A 21,406-nucleotide genomic window follows, 5' to 3' on the forward strand; every position below is an offset into this window, starting at 1 on the left:
AAGCATGACTTGCCAGCGCTTTGGCCAACTATCGAACAGTCACTCAAATGAAATGACCCATGGCGAGCTGATGGACGACAAGTTACCCTGGAAAGCAAAGGGGCGACTTTTGTGAGAGGCGAGCAGCTTAATCAAGCCAAGAAGAGGAAGAAGAGCTGTGCCTATGCAATTTGCCATGGTTTGCGCCGCTTATAGCCTCTGGCCTCAGCTGCTTAGGGTATCAAAGGCAAAGCAAAACTTCGACGCAAACAAAATTAACGGTAATAACTTGGACTTGGTAAGCAGTTTGCTAATTTGCGCTGCATTTGCATGTGTGGGTGCGTGTGTGTGGGCGTGGCATGGGGCATGTGTCCGTCTGCGGCGCTTACCAAATAACCGTAATGAAGTTTGCAAAGTTTTTGACACATGCGAAAAAGATGTCGAAGCAGGAAAAAAAAGGAAATGAAATATAAAAAAAAGGGCGAAGCTGAAGATGGGTCAGCAGCAGGGGGGCGGGGCGTGGCCGGGCCCTTGTTGCAAAAGTGTTTTGCGCGCAGCCGAAACGACAAGCAAATATTTGCAAAGTGGCAACAAAACTTGGCCCAAACTTGACGTGGCGGCAGGCAACTGCAAGCAAGGACAGCGCAGGACGCGAACGTTTCCTGCTGAGCTCGACAATTTTTCGTAGCGACGCCCGCTGAGTTCTTGCCACTTTACAGCGCGCACACACACACGCACAACACTTTAAGGGCAAGCAAAAATATTATTTTTATTAATGCTCGGTCGTCTGGATCGGAACCTGGATCTAGATCTGAAGTCCGGCGTTTGGCGGCATCTGCGCTGCCAGGGTGAAAATGTGTTTTATATTTGTCAAATAAACGCACACGAAAGTATCGACACACACACACACACGCACACATAGATATATCTATATACTTTCTTCTATTTTTTTGCTTGCTTTTTTACCGCTTTTTATTATTTCTTGTGTCGCCGCCGCCGCAGGAAGCGGAAATCGTGCGTGTAATTGAACGGACATTGAATGAAACTTGCGAAGGCTGCGACGCAACGCGACGCGCCGCGACGCCTCACAGACACAGAGTAGTCAGCCGAAAAGGGGCAACGGCTGTGGGGGCGTGGCCAGGGCAGCCGATGGAATGTGCTTACCATTTGTGGTCAATTTTACGTGCGCTGTAAAAACAAAACAAGCGAACCAAAAGGGACAGCAGCAGGAGAGCCGAGCACTCGCTGGCGCCCCAGCCAGGACGAGCTCAAGCAAATAGACGCAATATAAATGCGAGCACAAATAAATATTAAGATGGGCCAAAGATATTTGCAGATACATTTTATTTTATGCTACGCGCTATACACAATTTTCTGCCATATTTTTTACTGCCTGCACAGAGCAGGGGCAGAGGGTGGAGATGGGGTGGGGGTGGGCAAGCGCTGAAGCAAGACAAGCGTAGCAGATGCAGACACAGCTGCTGGGGCACCAACAGAAGCTGAGGCAACGCCTCGAGCAATGCTAGCTGCGATAATCGTCAAGAAGCCGCAGATCGAACATGGGAAAGAACACATAGAACTAGGCTAAGCTGCAAGCAAATGCTGTAGATCGAAGGCAGCTATAACAGCTAAGAATAATATCTAATTTAATTAGTATATAATTTAATATTCACTCTGGGGCATTGTGAAGCGCAAGGCGCAGGCCAAGATGCATTTAAGCTTCAGTCACCTTTTTTTCCATCTCAAAGCCACAGTCAATGCAAATCGAATTCAGTCTAAACTTGTGCCCAGCTTATGGCCTTTTCAGTGTAGTGCAGCATTGTGTTATATATATTATATATCTCGACAGCTGGGCTCCCATATACATACGCAATGGCCAGTTGCATCGATTTGGCTTCAGAGTTCGGTTTAAAATTGATTAAAAAATACAAAAACTTGAATTGATAATTAAATATATAGTTCTTACAAATATTCTGAATCAAAATAAAGATAAAAAATAAATATATATATATTTTATCTTTATCTGCAAACTATCTCAAGAGAACAAAGCCACAATTTACAAGGCAAAACTCTTTGCTATATGAAACGCCTGCAGCTCTGCCCAACAAGCAGATGGCCTGAAGCTGACAGCTCTGTGAGCAGCTCAGAGAGACGCAGCGAATATAGAATATAAGTGTATGGGGAATACATAAGCTAGATTTAAGTTATATAGGCTCACTTATAGGCTTAGGCTAAGATGTCTAATCGTGGCAATAATAAAATCACTTTTAGCCCCAATCTTAAGCCTAATTTCAGGCTTTAACTAGTTGAGAATTCTATGCAAATTGCACGCATGCTTGAGCCATTCATGAGTTAAGCTTAAGCAATGCTTGATGGCTGCTTAATGCCTGACTGAATGATAAGTGAGGTATTATGAAGCGTCGTCGATAATATTGATCTGAATTGTATTGGGCTGGGGCGAGGACTGAGCTGCTGCTGCTGCTGCTTTATTGCTGTCTCTTAGTCATCGTCAATTATAGAAAACAGCTGCTGATACAATTCACTTGTCAAATTCATTAAACAAATGCACGACTCGCAGTCAACTGTTGAGCAGGGCGTGTGGCGCTGGTGGGTGGCGGGTGGTGGGTGGCTGTGGCTGAAGATGGCGACAATAAATAATACCGTATGGGGAAATCTACGTTCATTTTTCAAAACATTGCCGCGGGCGAATGCCGGACAAAATGTTCTAGGCAGCGTGGACGGGGGACATGGCTATGGCCATGTAGGCGATGTATTAACAATGCCAAGACAGACGTTGGCTTTGGACTTTGCTGCTGGCGCCGCAGTCCGCAGTCGGCAGTCGGCAGTCGGCAGTCCGCGTCGCTCCAGTCATCAACATTGTCATTGACGACGACAAATGTTGCCGTCTTTTAGGCGTTGACATTTGATAAATTAAACATTTTTGTAGAGCCCGCGAGCAGTCGCCCTCGGCTGCAACTTTCCTAGGGACTCGCCGCATTTTTTGGCACTTTGTTAAGTACCAGTAGATATATATATATATATATCCATTATATATGCATGCTTGTATCCGTATCTGCTGGCTTCATTTGTTGTTGCTCTCATTGTTCATCAGCCATGCCGAGTGTGGCGCAAATTAGAAAACACTTTTGACATTTGCTTTGCTGCCGTCAAACTGCTCTCTCTCTCTCCATCTCCCTCTCTCTCTCTCTCTTTCTCGGTTTTTTCCCTTGTGTCTTTCGTCATTTCGTTAATTGAGCAGTCGCGCCCGCGGCTAAAGCCAAAAGCCGATGACGACGATGATGATTATGTTGACAGCACTGACGATGATGATGATGAGGATCCTAAAGGACGATGCCTTCAAAGAACGTAAACGTTTTACGTGCGCACTTTGATGTTGCCTTTTGACGTGGCCCAAAATGTATTTAATATTTATTAACAGCCTCCTTAACTAAAGCAGCTGCACGAGCCACCCGAGCATTAGCCAAAGATTCAAGTCCAATATACTTAATTACATATTTAAGAGCCATATTCGAGGTGGGCGCTGGAGGTGCGGCAGGCACGCGAGCCGAGCCAAGCTGAGCTGAGCTGAGTCGAGTCGAGGTCGTTGCGGGCAAATTGATTGAAAAGTTTTGAATGTGTTCAAAATATTTATAAAACTAAAATATGAGAGGAAGTTATGAAAAGCAAGTAAGAGAGAGAGAGAGAGAGAGGGATAGAGTGAGAGTGAAAAAATGAGAGTGAGAGAGAAAGAGAAGAGAGAAGAGAGAAAAAGAAGAAAGAAGAAAGAAGAAAGAAGAAAGAAGAAAGAAGAAGAAGAGAGAAGATAGAAGATAGAAGATAGAGATAGCACCCCGATCGACGCGAGGTGCGCGAGCCGAAGACAAGATAGCAGGCGCCCGCGCAGAGGAAAAGACGAAGACAGCAGCCGAGAAAGAAGCGCTAGAAGCCGAGGCGCGCCGCCGCCGCACCGAGCCGGCGCCGGCGAGGAGGGCCGTGTCTGGGCCCCCCGCGAAGAGAGAGAGAAGTATAAAGAGAAGAGAAGGAAGAGAGAAAAGTAGAAGAAAGACAAGAGGAAAACATAGCACAAATGCCATAGATCAATGTGTGCCCTGTGTTCTGTGTCGAAAAGAGAAGGAGATATATCGACAGAGAAGAGCGAGAGACTTAAATCAATAAACGAGAAAATTAAATAGATCGGAAGAGCGGAGTATATATCTTTTGGACTACGTAATGCCTCTGCATCAACTCAACTCTGAATTCTCGCATATGACGCCTCATCTCTGCCACTATCTCCTGCTCAGTCTGTCTAAAATGCAACTAATAGAAGACTTATATCAGTTAGCTTCTTCTTATATATTCAGTGCACAGATTTGCTGTAAGCCCGACAGCAGTCTCACATCCAAATAGTGCGTGAATTTGAGTAAAATAGCGAACGCTTGGCGCGTTAAATTAATATTCAAGTGCTGGCAGACTAAATAAGCGCATTAATACTCTTGACTCGGTAATGCAGCTGAATGGGAATTGCGATTCGGAGTTGGGCCACGTTGAACAATTGAACTTAAGAGCGATTAGAATGAGGCTTAGGCAGCCTCGTGAACGAGTTGAATCAGAAACGAGTTGACAGAGGCGGTCGAGAGGTGGGCCAACATACGTACCATAATATTTAACTATAATCGGGATTGAAAACGCTTAGAAGCGCTGGCAGCGGGGCCGCTGCGACAGGTGGATGGGTTTGTAATTAAGTCTAGTCCTTTGAAATGGGATTCAAATGCAAACGCGCTGTAAATTGACAGGACCGTTGCGCACTCAATTGGACGAGTGCAGCTAGCTAAACACACAGACAGAGACGGAGCGAGAGTCAGAGCGAGAGACCACAACTAGCTGTGGACTGTGATGAGTAAATGTTGAAAATAAAAATAGAGCAAAGAAAACACGACACTGATTGCTCCAAGCCGAATGGGCTCAATGTGCGCTCATTACAGCTAGTTGATGCTGCTGCAGGACTTGGCGCGCCTACGCAAACAGAGAGTGTAAGAGAGAGAGAGAGAGAGATACACTCATTCCCCAGATAAATCTGATTAATAATTAGAAGCTAGGCGAGCGGCCACTTGCCCAGACACGGCACGTTCTGGCCATGTTATCGTTTGGCTTGCCAGTAAATTAAAATTGTCCCCCGGGCCATTTATCTAGCGAACGACAAGATGAGCAATGCGGCCATTGTGCCGCGAACGCGGACGGCAAACTTTTTGACCAAAAGCCGCAGTCCGACATTTTTAAATAAACTCGACGCCATGCCAACTGGCGCTGTGTGTGTGTGTGTGTGCGCGAGGCCTTCTGCCCATAAATCCTTGAGTATATTAAAAGCCCAAGCAGCACCGAAATGAGTTCATACGTTTTACTTAAGCGTCGACGCTGGCCAAAGGCTGTCAGAAAGTGAAAATGGAGCCAGCCTCCCATGCGACGCGTCCTCAATCTTTACAGCAGCAGCTGCTGGCTATGGCTCTGGCTGTGGCCCTGGCTCAGGCTTTGATAAGATTAAAAATTCGCGCTTCTTTGCATTGTGCTGCTGCTGCAGCCGTGGCAAACAAATCAAATTCCATTGAGATGGCATTGGGCTTAAGGCAACATGAAATACGCCACAGTCAGCCGTCAATTTCTTAGCTTGGACCTTTGGGGGAGCGGACGGTCAGCCTAGCAGTTGACTTTGTGCCGAGTGTAGCATACTTTTGTGGGCAGCACATCGAACTGCAACCTGTGCCAACTCGAACATGTTGCAGATCGCAACCAGCACGAACGTGTTTGAGTGTGAAACGCTTCACATTTGAGCTCAAGTTGCCGAATGCATTACGACTCTGAATGTAAATATTCCTGTTACTGCTAATTATAGACACTGGAAACCTACACCTTTGACCAGGTGCGAAGTGAAAACGTTGCAGTCGAGCATAAACGACTGCATAATACTCGGCAAATGCATTCAAACTTCGATCTTTTCCCCTTGGCCATTCAGTGAATCTTTGATCAGCTTCACAGTGACTCACTGATCTTCAGATAGAGTTGCATTTCGATTAACTGCGCTTCCCAGAAGCACATCTATATAAGCTGAATATGCTCAGCTGGCCACAGTGGGAGACAGCACGAACATGTAGAAGGTTCTGCCTTGCTGGCCGTCCCTGCGTCCGTCCGTCTGCTGCCTAAAATAGTGTCATAATATGAGAACAGCTAAACATCGGGGCATGCTCGATTCTTACTGTTGCCAAATGTAAACTCAATGCAAAATGAAGTCAAGTGGTATTTTTTGATTAAATTCCACTCGAAAATTCTGAGGCTGGCAAAAACTTGTATAGCTTTGGCAGGAGCGTAGCAACTGCGGATGTCTTTGCATGCGAACGCAATCGCAGAAGCCGAAATTATTGCAAAATGATGGAAGGCCATGAACAATGAGCCAACAGATATTTTTGGGCGACGGCTGCAGGAGCAAAGGACAAAGCGCAAAGCAGCAAAAGGACAAGGGACAGAGGACCCAGGACCGAGGACCAGGGACCAAGGACCGAGGACCGAGGACATGTGTAAGCATGGCTAACAACTGTGGCTAAGCCCACATAGCAAAGCAACAATGCTTGCCACCTGCCACAGGCACACGCTCTCTCTCTCTCTCTCTCTCTCTCTCTCTCTCTATCTATCTGTCTCTCTTGCTGTCTCGCTCTGCCCCTTGTTGCTGTCTGTCAAAGAAGCTGTTCATGAGTTTAAGCTCATCTTCTAATCGTTTGTTGTTCTGCGGTCGAACTATCAAAAACTTGACTTGTAGAGTGTCATTCGCAGACTGCTCTCGCTCTGTCCCACTCACACACAAGCTCACTCCCTCTCGCTCTGGCAGAGCATCCGGCATAATAAAATGTAATTAATAAATCAAAACAGCAACTGCAACTGCAGTGAGTGTATGTGTGTGTATGTGTGTGTGTGTGTGTGAGTGTGTGTGACAGTGTGTCTGCTAGGCCAACAAAAATATTTGCCTAGCGTTGATTTTGTTTTACATTTTTGAGCTGCTGCTGCTGCTGATGCTGATGCTGATGCTGATGCTGCTGTTGCTGGGCAAAGTTGAACTTTTATATAATAGAAATTATGAAATAACTTTATTTTTGGCACTTTTCGTTGTTGTGCAAGCAACACACACCACACACACCACACACACTACACACACACACTCTGACTTACTCGAAAGGCAAATGAAATTGCTTTTAAATTTGGCAAAAAGTCGCTCTCATTAACGCATTCCCCTCGCCTACCCCCAGCTGGCGCTTGGCAGAAATCAAACGGAAATTAAAAGGCAAAGCTAGCTCCACTCCACACAGCAACCGCTCATCCCCAATGCCATGCAGCCACAGCAGCAGTCTAAGCTCTCTATGCATAACGCATCATTACGCCAACGAAAAGTTGTGAAGTTGCGAGGGGCGAGGCAGGCGAGTGGACAAATGGCGAGCTGAAAAATATATGAGCACATGAGAATTTGAATTTTCCAACAGCAGCAGCAGCAGCAGCGAGCCAAAGAAAAGCGAAAGGACAATGCCAGCGACCAGAGAGTTAGAGTCCAGAGACCAGAGACCAGAGACCAGATGCCAGCATCAAGCAGCCCAAGCAAAACAGTGAAAATTGCTAAATGCTGGCATAAAAATGCGCCACATCCTGGCAAACAAACAGAGAGGAAGAGGCAGAGAGAGAGGGTGAGGCAGAGCTGCAGAGAGTGAGATAGGTAGCGTGAGTGCTAGACAGAGATAGCAGCGGATATTACACAAACAACAATTTGGACGGACCTCGAGCGTTAGAATGATCTATTGGACAAGCCCATCAGCTAACGGATACAGCTTGCGGAGACTGTATATCATCTGAAATGTGGTATCTATAGATTAAGAGACTAGGAGAGTAGAGCAGCAGCTGGCACTGCCACAAGAGACTCTCAAATCTGAAGTGAATGCAAGTCGAATATCTGAGAGCCAGACATACTCATGTGAGATCGAGTGCTATAAGAATTGCATATATAAATGTGTATAGTCTGCTATAGATATATATCTTATATATATATATATATTTCATAAAGAGATCCCAACATATTTGATAGCCAAGATTCAGACTATATCCTCCTCAATGCCCTCTCAGTTTCTGGAGCTTAAAACTTGCCAAAGATTCAAAATTTCATAAAGTATACAGAGCAGATACTTGTCAGACGATGCTACATCCACTTGTTTGTGACTCAAGTCTTAATGTCAGTGATGCAGTTGCAGCTCACCTGCCCTATCACCTGCTCACTTAATCTCATTATCTCATCTCATTAATCTCAACTTCTCTGGGCATGGTTTGGGTATTCATAAGTTTCTCTCTCTCAGTCCTTCTCTATTCTATATCAATTCTATTACTCTCACAGCTCTCATTGATTCAATAGAGTATTTGCTTAGTCGTATTGCTTTGTTTTTAGTATCTATCCGCCGCCTGTTTTGACTGCGACAAGAGACGTCGCCCGTTGTTGACGATGACGACAATTTTTCCAGAGAGTTTCTTGTTAGCCACGTTTACTTCAGCTTGCCTTTTTTGCCATGCTCCCCACTCTTTTCGCTATATAGCTTATGTTAGCGTAGTTGAGGACTGAGCACTGAGCACTGAGCACCGAGGACTGAGGACTCCAAACACAAGACTCGAGGCTCGAGTCTCGAGACTTGGAGCTTGCTTTATTTCAGTGTCGCCCTCGCTGTGCAATGTTGTGTAGTTAATGTGGCGTTCTAAAACGCAGTAGCAGCCAGCTAACGTTATAATATATGTAAACACTCAACTGCACACACACACACACACACACCAACACACACACACACACACTTGACTACACAGCGCTTATTTGTGTAGCATACCTTTTTGCGTAGTTTCTCGTTTGTTTTCGCATTTGCAAACCAACAACAAAAGCAGAGGCGACTCTTAGTAGAAGAGTCTTACCCTCTTATGCACAGTCTCTCTCTTTCTCTCTGTCTATGTCTCTCTCCCTCTCTCCTACTAGAGCTGCGTGTTTGCAAATTCATTTTTTTGCAGCTCCAACAAGTGCTAATGTAAATGTTTGCCAATTGCCTCGACTGCAGCATGGAGACACTGCGTGAGAGAGGCAGAGAGAGGGAGAGAGAGATAACAGCGGGCAGAGCGAGACAAAAAACGAAGAGTGTCCACTCGAGAGCTGCCCGGTAGCTGCTTTTATACAATCTTGATCCTTGATCTTTGGCATATTTTCAAGCGCTGGCAAAGTTTTCCGGCAAGCACCAGTGAGACGCAGGCGAGAGAGAAGCTCAAAAATATGCACAGGCTGACGAAATGCTCGACTGCAAGCTACCCTGCATTTGGTTGACTCAAAGCCAGCTTAACTAGAAGTTGCTGCAATACTTATATCTAGCTGCACTGCAAGATACCCTGTAATTGTTGAGCAGCGATACCCTGTAATTAATTACTGACGAGCATGCCTGTTATAAATAATATGTCTAGATGGCATCCATGACATATGAAGGAATAAAGCCAATGCGTACTAGCAGATACCCTGTAAACTAATGTAGACGGGTATGCACAGCTCTAATTGGAGAAATTCCTTGAAGCAACAAAGGCGAAATTCGCATCTACCTCGTATTGTATTGTGTTTACAGGGTATCTTAAAATAACTGCAGCCCACCCACAAAACACTCGTATATATTTCACAGACTTTGTTGCTGTTGCTGTTGTTGTTGTTGTTGTTGTTGTTGTTGGAGCTGCTTTTGACAGTTTTGTGTACTGTCAATTTGAGCAAAGTGTGTAACGCTGCTGCTTATATTGTACAGAGAGAGAGGGAGAGAGAGAGATGGAGAGAGAGAGGGCAGTCATCGTATTTGCTTTGTGTGTGTGTGTGTGCGTGTGTGTGTTGCCTTTAAAAACATCTTCAATTTTTCTTGCCTGCACGTTGGGTTTCTATATATTTTTTCTTCTTTTTTTTTGGTCTTGCCCCTTGGAGTTTTGATGGCGACTGCGTTGGGGTGCGGGGGTGTAGCCCCGCCAGAAACTTGTATTTGACAGACCCTTGTCTTCATATGTGCCACAACTATCTGCGTCGCTGTTGTCGTCTGCAATATCCTTGTCTTCGAACCACAGCCACAGCCACAGCAACAGCAACAGCAACAGCCACGTGCTCATCCCCAACCCCATCCCCTACCCATGTCCGTCGCTGACGTTGCCGTTGTCCTGCTGCTCGTTATTATATTCAGTTGGCGTTGTAAAAAATATCATTATATGCGCCATATACGTCGCGCTGGGCTCTGCCGCAGCACACCCAATGGCAAGCCATCCTCAGTCGTTGCCCTAACACTGCATAAATTGTCGCACACACATGCGATGGGCGTGGCAGTGGCAGTGGCAGTGGCAGTGGCAGTGGCAGTGGCAGCGGCAGCAGCGGGACGCCTCTTAGCCGCTGCGCCACCACATTTGCGCTGCATGATTGATCGTTTACAAATAAGCGATGCCCCACGTCGGGCGCCCAACAACGCGCAAAAAACGTTGCGAAATTGCCAAAATTAACGCAACTAGCAACAAAAACTGCCAAAAGAAATATTAAAAAAATCCAATTATATTTTTGAGCAGAGTTTAATCTAAAGAAATCAAATAAAGCGAGGCAAGAGCGATGCAGTCGAGTGCATCTATCTCTATCTCAATCTCTGTCTCTCTGTACACATGAATACTTCAGAAAACCAATATGCTCTTCTCGCCTTGTGAGCGAGTATTTGGGCCAACTTTGGCAATTTAAAAAGTACGCAAAATTTAAATTGATCTGCTTAAATTGGGCGCCATTAAGAGCGTGAAGTGAGAGTGTGCGAGAGGACGAAGCCTGAGACGCAGTCATTTAGCTTATTTAGCGCCCCTCGTTTGCCACACACACACACACACACACGCACACACGTGGCAGGCTCATAAGAAAGATGTAAGCGTAAAATAATTAAATTGTCAGTGGCAACCGAGGCGGGCGGACGGCCGTTGGTGGCGCTGAGGCAGTGGCTGTGCGAGACCTTCAACTACACCCAAGCCATTAGAGAGCTGAGAAGAAAACCCTTTGCCACACACACATACACACACACACATGCATATGTATGTGTGTGTGGCCACCCACTGCCGCCCTCTGGGGGGCCATCAAAATAAATGCCTGTCATTAAACAAATTGTCGCAATAAATCTGCGCATTTCAAAGTCAGTGAAAAGTGAAAAGGCAGCCAAAGGCGGCAAACCGGAGACAAAAAAAAAAAAAAACAAAAAAAGACGAGAAATGAGAGAAGCACTTGGCCCGCTTTTCTGGTTAACGTTTCGGGTACGATCATTAGCGTTTCGCTAAGCACTTTAATTAACTAATAATCCAAGACATTTCCCAAAAATTTCATACCCCAAATTCCAATCAAATTTCTGTGAAAAAAAATGCCAAACAAAATTCAAAGCCCAACAATTTCTATATATAAACTCTCTCTTTCGCGCTATAGATATATATATATATATTAGTTCTTTTTTTTTGGGTCGCAGAAATAAACAAAACACAATCAAGTTGACAAAAGGACGCTGGACAAACAGCAAAAGCAATTAGAAAATGGCGGCCAAGTTAATTAAGCGCCATAAAAACGACATTTTGCTCGAATGTTGTTGTTGCTGTTGTTGCTGTTGCTGCTTAAACAGAATGTCGCTGGCTCAATCTCAATAGATAGAAATCAACGTCAGAAACGCTAAGAAAGGCATAAAAAACCACGCGCAAAAATGGGGAGCATAAATTAAAATACATAAACCATGCGAACGGCTAAAAAACAAGGCCAAGGCGCAGCGCTTCAGACGGCACGAAAAGAGAGAGCGAGAGAGCGAGTGAGCAAGCGAGATAGTCAGGCTGAGGCACATACATCACGCAGTTGTTGGAAGCTGGGCGGGCGATAAGATGGCATTACAATAAAAAATAAGTTGTTCGGGCATAAAGCAAAACCAACAAGGACCAAAGACAACGACAACGACAACGACAACGACAACTCGGCAGGCAGTCCAAGGCGGGGGCGGTGGCGGTGGCGGTGGCCCAAGTGCTTGGCCGTGGCAGAAGTGGAAGTTGGCAACAAATTTATGAGCAAATTAATTGAGATTGGAAACGCAGAAAGCAAGCTAAGAAGCAACAACAACAGCAAGCACAAAAAAATAAAGTAAAATAAGTATGTAAGAAACAGAAAAGGGACACGAACAACAACAGCAACAACAAAGGCCACTAGGCACACGGGACAAAGGACACGGGACACGGACACGCAATGCCAGGCGACAGTCCTGCGTCCGCTTGTTAGTGCCCGCTGTCTGCGTGAAGGATGCTGAGGCTGCGGCGGTGGCTGCGGCTATGGCTGTGGCCAGCTAGCGCCGGGTGCAGGGCAACGGCCGGCATGGTTATGCTAGTGCGGACTTTGAGCTTCCAACTTAATTGAGAGACAAGTCAATAAACAGGAAGCGAGCGCCCAGCTAAAAGTCAAAGCGAGCAAAAGCAAAATACATCACAAGTTAGGCGAACAGAAAACAAAAACAAAAACAAAAACATGAGCGTAAGCGGGAGAGAGAGAAATTAAAAACAAACACATATGAGACAGAGCGAGAGAGACGGAGAACTGCAGGCCAGGTCACTTATCGAATGCCCTACACAAAGTGGAATTAGTGCTGTATGAAAAACTACAAACTACTTTTTTGCCAGACAATTTCTGTGGCTCACTTTAACTGCTAGCTGAGTATATTATGGACTTTATGGACTTCCATTATAACTTCAACTCTCGGTGATACTATTTAGCTTTTGCCATAAGAAATCGCTTGCGACTCTTGAATGACTCTTTGCTTTTAACTAGCTAAGCTCCAATCTTTTGAGTTCGGTTTTCGCTTAACTTGAGCAATTACTGCCAGATTCTCAAATCAGTTGTGTCTTCTGTAGACTCATTCTAGTTAGTGATGCTACATAGATATTACAAATCATATTTCCTTTCCTGAAATAGCTTACCTCTATTTTAACTGCCTTGAATATCGAGAATTGTGCAGATACTTTTTATTACTCAAGTTGCCCTAATAAGTAGGCAATAGAATTTTGATTTCATTCACTTTTCAGCTTCTATTTTCTAGTCAAGTTAGCAGTGTCCTCTATAGATTCATTCCAGTTAAAAATATCATGTAAATAATGAAGACAGCAATCATTATAAATAAATATCATATCTTGTTATCACTAATAGCTTAACTGCCTAGAGTAACAAATATTTCTGCGCTGCTTAAGCTGCCCCAATAAGTAGGCAATGGAATTTTGCATACATTGTACAATAATAATAGAGCACAAATAACTTGATATAGTTTGTGACACATCTTTATTCTCAGATCGGGGGAACTGTGTAATCATCCATATCCATATTCACTGGGAAGTCCATCACAGAAAAAGTTACTTTGGAGCTGCCAGCAGGGCATTTGCCTAGTCGTGACTGCGCCTGCCCGTTGTAGTCGCAGCTCGTTGCAGTTGCAGCTCGAGCCTGTCCTGCAGTATCCGCTGCTGTGCTGCTCTCGAGGCATAAAAAATAACCCTAGCAACAGCTAGAGAGTGCGGCTCGCCTCGCCTAGCGACGCCAGCTTCGGCAGCACAATAAACAAATAAAGCCATAAATCTTTGCCACTAAAGTAATGCGCGCTGCTTGCGCCGGCCATTGGCCATTGGCCGTTTCCAAGTAAATGCCAGTGGGCGGTGGGCGGTGGGCGGTTGGCAGTGGGCGTGGCTGGCGGATTGGATTCGGGTGTCTGCTGGAAGGACTTGATCGTTGCTGCAAACAAACAAATCCCGTTGTCTACATAGGCGACTGTCATGCATGCCAATGTCTTCTTCTAGTTGCTGTTGTTGCTGCTGTTGCGGCTTTGCGTGCTGCTGCAATTTGTGGTGTCGCTTGTTTGCTGCCGCCGCCTCCACTTGATCCATTATCCTTAACAACAGCAATGCGCGGATAGCATGAGCCAGCAGCAGGGGTAGCAGCAGAATAGAAGCTGCTGCTGCTTCTGCTGCGTCTGCTGCTGTTGCTGCTGCTGCTGCTGCTGCTGTTGCTACTGTGTTGTGTTGTTGTTGTCATTAAAATTCAAGGCATACAAAGTCATTAAATTATACGCGACATCTTTTGTGCGAGCGCGGGCGGGCGACCAGAGAGCAACAGAGAGGGGGAGAGACGGCAAGAGCCGTTGGCGGCGATAGCCTGGATAGGAATGGTGGGCGTGGCAGGCGAAAGTGTTGGGCGGTCTTAGACAGATTGCTATTGTTGTAGCTAATGCTGTTGTTGTCGTTGTTTTAATATGGAAGTGAGCTGATTTCGCAACGCGTCTCGCATACAACAGCGCCGGCAGCGACGCCGACGTCGCCGTCGACGTCAACGCAGCGTCGTGATGCGATTAAGCAATCAGCCAAATTGGCAGCAACGCCAACTTGAAAGGAAATTACAAGGTGTGGGACGAGTGGGCGGATGGCTATTTGTAAATGTGTGTGTGTGTGTGTGTGTGTGTGTGTGGGTGTGTGTGCGGGCGAGAGGGCATTAGCTACGTGTAGATAGATATCGCTGCTTTAGCTGCTCGCCCTGTGACGTCACGCGGCAAACAAACACACAAAGTCAACTTACATTATAAAGTTATAAGCAGCTTAGAGAATAGATGCGAGAGAGAGAGAGAGAGACGAGGGGCGGTGCAGCAGCCGATGCATTGACAACAAATGCAGTGTCAAGCGCAATGACAAAGCACAAAATAGCTCAAGCTGGCAGTAGGTTCAAGGATAAGTCATCCCCAGACTTGAATCAATATCCATAACAATGGCAATTATCTTAATGCACAACTTGGCAGCTTGAGAGGGCACAAATAAGAAAGTATGTACTCTAGCCGTAGCTCATCTCGCTAAAGCACCCAAGCAAGGTGCGTGGAAATAAAACTATTGAAGGTCGAGGGTCACAAGAGGTCAATCAGCGATAGAAATAAACTTGATTGCTCCCACTAAAGGTGGGGATAATAATAATAACAAATCTAATGATGATGATTATAATAATGAGAATGGGATTGAGAATGAGAATGAGAATGGGAATGAGAATGGGAATGGGAATGAAATAGAGAACGAGAATGAGAATGAGAATTAGAATGAGAATGAGATTAAGATTGATATGGAGAATAATATAGAGATGGAGAATGATTTTGATAGCAACCATGATAAAGGCATTGATGATAATGACACAATAATTATCAAACGTGCGCAATGAGTTCAGCTTTTTAGTGTGAGATTCTTAAATTTTAATAGCTGCAGCTATGCTTATGACATACATGACTTCAATGGTATTCGTGTCATAGCTGAGATGCGGCACAGTTGGGACTCTGCGCTGAAATTGAATCAACAAATTCCAATTGGAATTGTAGCATTAGAACAAATAAGATTTGCCTACTCAGTTGCATTTTATTGTCTTATCCTGCGGACCGCAATTGGCTTTTGTCTGCGACAAGTGGATCAATTTGTTGTTTAACAGGGCTGCAGTTGCAGCTGTGGCTGCCATCAAATTGAACAAATATAGGAAAAGGCGGTCAAAGCTGTTGCAGCTGCAGCTGCCACACACACACACCCGTACACTTGCAGTATGTCGCCAATTTGCGTATGTGAGGCCGCAGAGGGGGCAGGGAGTGCGAACACTTGAGGGCCAATGCCAAAGACAGCAAGCAGCGTCTATTGAGCGCCACAAAACGATGTTTGCCACAGCAAAAGCGTGAGAAAAACAATAACAACAACTATTTGCCCAAGGGATGCGCCGCATACAAAAGATTGAGAGCGCAGGGGGGAGGAGGGGCAGAAGGGGTAGGTCGAGCTATACCACACGCCAAGACAAATTATGCTGTTGATAAGAGCGACAATGGCGGAAGCAACCCAACACTGACAGCGATTGGGGGTAGCTCGTAGAGGGGCCTGCGAGGGGTTGGGGCTTTGTAACTGATGCTGACACGCGCGCAACTCTATCTATGTGTGTGTGTGTGTGGCTGACTTCTTTGTGGAGAGCCAACGAACCCGGCATTGCATTGAGATTACTTGTAAAAGGTTATTTAACCCATTTAAAAAAAAGAAGACAAGGAAAGGGGCGGGGGGGGAGGATACTGAATGAGTGACTTCCAGGCAGGCAGACAAAAGGCAAGCCCAGCAAATTGCTCACAAGGATTAAGATGACAAGGATAAGAGTAAACATTTTGTCGATTGTATTGCAAAATTTGCGAATGTCCCGTAAAAGTTATTAGTAAAACATGCCACAAGCTCCGCCAGATACATGCGACTGACTCCACATGGCAAGACGTCGCCATATCCAGCTGAAAATCTCGAGGCAACAAATGAGGCAAACGAATGAAAGGCGTTGCCTATCAAGTGGAGCATCTTGGGCAAACCAGAGGCGAGCGAACAGCCTGCGCCACATAGACTTATACATAAATCATCGAGAAAAATAAATCACTAGGAGAGGACGCGCTGCGCAAAGTTTGGGTCGCTTGCTAAACGCCAAACGAAATAGAAAATCTTTAGCCAAACTTTTCAACTCTAAAAAATTATTAATAATGCAGAAGCAGCAGCAGTAGCAGCAGCAGCAGTCGCAGCGACAAAGGGCGCGAAGGGCGTGAAGAGGGGTGTGGAGCAGGTCACAACCATGGGATGAATTAGAAACTTGAAACTGATTTCATTCCTGGCTTTTAATTGGATTAAAAACCAGTTGATGTTATCTTTGAGTGTGGCAACTTAAGATTTTCAGATCAAAATTAAGTTTAATATTTGGAAAACTTTGCTTTTGCTTAAGGTCAGAAAGAAACATCTTAAGTTATTTTATTATACTTCAAATTTTTTCATTTTATTTCCTTAATTTTATTTTGCTTAATTAATTTTTATTAAATTCCATTATTTTTTTCCACTAAACTTATTTTAAACTTAATTTATTTTTACTTAAATTTATTTATTTTTTTTTTAAATTCTAATTAATAATAATAATAATAAGTAAAAAATATACTTTTTATTTTATTTAATTTTAAATTATTTTTTTAGTTTCTTAATTTAATTATTTTTAATTGTTTATTTATTTAATCATTTTTAAATTAATTTTTTTTAATAGTTTTTTTTTAATAATTTTTAATTTAAATCCTTTTAATAATTATTAAAAAAATAGACAAAAATGTCTTGAACAAAAAATCGAAATATGTTTTATGTGACAAGTATTTTATGCTTTGCTAATTAACTGAATAAATTATTTGGCATTTAATTATAATTCATTGCCTTGCAATAATATAAATCACTTTTTATTTTGAACGCAAAATATTTGTTATATTTTGTGATTAATATTTAAATGAATATGCTAATTTCAGCAATTTTGTATTACTTTCAATTCGATTACTTAATGAATGCTTAAACTACTTGAATAAATATATAAAATAAAGCAAAGCAATTGGGACACTTAGCACTTGAGTGAAATGCGCTGCATGAGCAGCAGCGCTTGAGGCATTTGCATGAAAGCCGATTTTTAATCGCTATAAATCCAGTTAACGTCCACTGTGGAGCGGACACAACAACTTAAAAGTAGTTTGGGCCATTCACAAGATAAAAGCGTCTCCAGGCCAAAAAAAGAAGAAGAAGAAGAAGGCGGAGGAGGAGGAGGAGGAGAAGAGAAAGCAGAGGGCGACAAGCCGACTGAAGCAATGAGGGCAGCGATAAGGCGGACAGGCTGGAGGGCGACGCCTACGCCGAGGACATCGACCAGGACCAGCGGCAGGACACAGCACAAGCCGCGCGCAACATGCAAATGAATCGCTACGCGAACGCGAACGCGAATTGCGGCTTTAAGCGGCTCGAGCCAAGCGCCGCTTGACGTGGCAAACACCGCGTTGCGCCTTGGCAAGGGGTCGTGCGCGAGTTTTAAATTTATGCAACAGGCTTTTGGCCCATTTGTAAATTATGCGCTGTCATAAAGCAGCGCAACGGGCGACGGCCACCAGTTGGCCAGCTCACTGGAACACTGGAGAGAGAGAGAGAGGAACAGAGGCGAAGGCAGTGGGACAGGCACAATGTCCAACCGGGTTCGATAGCGACGCTTGGCGACGAAAAATTATCGAGCTGGACGGAGGATGGGTGGAGTGGGAGTGGCCTGCTCGCCAGCCTGTCTGGCTGGGAGGGAAGCACAGAGATCGAGACAAAGGTTCGGCCAGTGCAGAGCAAGGGGCAGCTGCCAGGGCTGCAGCACGTACGGGCATATAATTTTTGCCAAATCAGAATATTTATGCGTCTAGCCGCACAGTCGTAGACACACACAGTGGCCGGCGGGAGGGGTCGAGGGGATTGTAGGGGAGCGGACGGCTGTCGAGTGCGGGGGCGGACTGGGCAAGAATCAGCGCATAACAAAATTACAGCACGCTTGAAAAAACGCGACAACAACACGCAATGGATATGACTTTTATACAAAGACCAGGCCGAGGACACGGGACACAGGACACGGGACAAGGGACAAGAGGACACGAGGACAAAAGGACAGAGGACGCAGTGCACAGGATTCACGACCACACCAGGACATACGCGACGGCTGCTGCTGCTACTGTTGCTACTGTTGCTGTTGCTGCTGCTGCTCATTGAAACGCATTTGCACTTCAAGCAGACTGCATAGCGATCGCATTCCACAAACTGAAACATCGCTTACAAAAATATAGGTACATAATTAATATTAATGAAAAAAATATTTAAATATCTGATAAATATATATATATAAGAGATATCACTAAATAATGTATTAATTTAAATTCTATGAACATTAATGTATTTTTTCTTTTGTTTCAATACCAATTGGAATTTTTAAAAACAGATTTATGCTGGAATTTCTATTATAATCATTTTTTTAACATTAGTATTTATAGCACTTTTTTATTTTTTTTTTTTATGGTAAATAATTTTTTCATTTGTTTTCATTATTAATTTTTAATTTTACATAGATAGTTTATCCTTTTAAGTACGCCACAATTTATTGACAATTCGCAAGCAACTCGAAGCGCTTAAATGATATAAATAATTCTGGCGAATGCAATTCTCAGAACATGCCCATAAAGTTGTTTAAAAAACAATTGTGAATGAAAATAAAAAGGGGAAATGTGCGCCGTTTTTTGTCAACCGTCTGCGAGTTCAATAAAAAGACCAAACACTAGCGAGTGGCGGCGGTGGTGGCGTTCGCATGGTGTCGAGTGGCTCGCACTGTGGGCGGCTTGTTCAACGAGTGGCAACAATTTAAAAAGAAAAAAAAAACAATTGCTATTGTTGCTATTATTGTTGCTGTTGCTGTTATTTGCTGCAAACGTTTTTGGCACTTTTGGTCTGTGGCCAATTTTGAGCAGCGTGCGGCTGGAGGCGTGGTCAAGGGTCTGCCACAGGCGCCGTACAAACATGTGGCAATTGTCTGCGGTTGCAAGAGTTAAAAACTTTCAGCCCGCACACCAACACACACACACACACACACACCCGCTCACCGATCTGTCCCCTGTTAATGGGCCGCCCCTGGCCACGAAAAGTATTTAGTTTGTGTCGCCTTTTTGCTTGATTTTCATTTTATTTATATTTTTACTCCTTTTGGCTGTCATTGTTTGTGCGCGCGCTTTGATTTATATTTAATTCAATTTTTATTGTGCTTAAAAAATTTATAAATTATTGCATAACAAACGGCGCTGGCGGTTCAAGGGTCGCTTTCATAAATTGGCAGACGCCTCGCTGCGTTTGACAGCAGCCAATGCAAATTGTGGTCATGGGATTGGGATGGGGCGGGTCGTGCCACTGGCCACTTGCCACTTGCCACTTGCCACTTTCCACTTTCTACTTGCCGCTTGCCACTCCTGCCACAGTTCGTGTCGCTACGTGTCCCTGTTGGCCGCAAGATGTTGACAATGGCAATGAACGTGGCACGATGTCGACACCGATGCTCTGATCCCAACCAGGACACACATGGTCAAGCCAAGCAAATGCTATTGAGACAGAGACGTGAGATATCCACCCAATCTATATATATATATAAATATATATATTTTTATTTATGTATGTGTGTGGAGCGTGTGTGGGTCAAATGACGCGCGCGTGATATGACAACATCCGGTAAATAGGATTAGTTATAGTGCACATTGCCGGACGCTCGAACAACTTTGCGAGCAACAGCTGCGTGCGCCAAGCTGAAAAGTATGCAATGAAAAGTGGAAAAGTTCTGCGGCATAAAGTGCTAGCTAGAGACGACAGCGTGAGTGTATCGTGAGTGGCAGCGTGAAGCGCAATGACAATGACAATGGCAATGACAATGACAATGACAATGACAATGACAATGACAATGACAATGACAATGACAATGACAATGACAATGACAATGACAATGACAATGACAATGACAATGACAATGACAATGACAATGACAATGACACTGACAATGACAATGACAATGACAATGACAATGACAATGACAATGACAATGACAATGACAATGACAATGACAATGACAATGACAATGACAATGACAATGACAATGACAATGACAATGACAATGACAATGACAATGACAATGACAATGACAATGACAATGACAATGACAATGACAATGACAATGACAATGACATGACAATGACAATGACAATGACAATGACAATGACAATGACAATGACAATGACAATGACAATGACAATGACAATGACAATGACAATGACAATGACAATGACAATGACAATGACAATGACAATGACAATGACAATGACAATGACAATGACAATGACAATGACAATGACAATGACAATGACAATGACAATGACAATGACAATGACAATGACAATGACAATGACATGACAATGACAATGACAATGACAATGACAATGACAATGACAATGACAATGACAATGACAATGACAATGACAATGACAATGACAATGACAATGACAATGACAATGACAATGACAATGACAATGACAATGACAATGACAATGACAATGACAATGACAATGACAATGACAATGACAATGACAATGACAATGACAATGACAATGACAATGACAATGACAATGACAATGACAATGACAATGACAATGACAATGACAATGACAATGACAATGACAATGACAATGACAATGACAATGACAATGACAATGACAATGACAATGACAATGACAATGACAATGACAATGACAATGACAATGACAATGACAATGACAATGACAATGACAATGACAATGACAATGACAATGACAATGACAATGACAATGACAATGACAATGACAATGACAATGACAATGACAATGACAATGACAATGACAATGACAATGACAATGACAATGACAATGACAATGACAATGACAATGACAATGACAATGACAATGAC

Source organism: Drosophila hydei, unplaced genomic scaffold, assembly GCF_003285905.1.
Source record: "Drosophila hydei strain 15085-1641.00,03,60 unplaced genomic scaffold, DhydRS2 tig00000232-arrow-arrow-pilon, whole genome shotgun sequence".
NCBI classification, from domain to species: Eukaryota; Metazoa; Arthropoda; class Insecta; order Diptera; family Drosophilidae; genus Drosophila; species Drosophila hydei.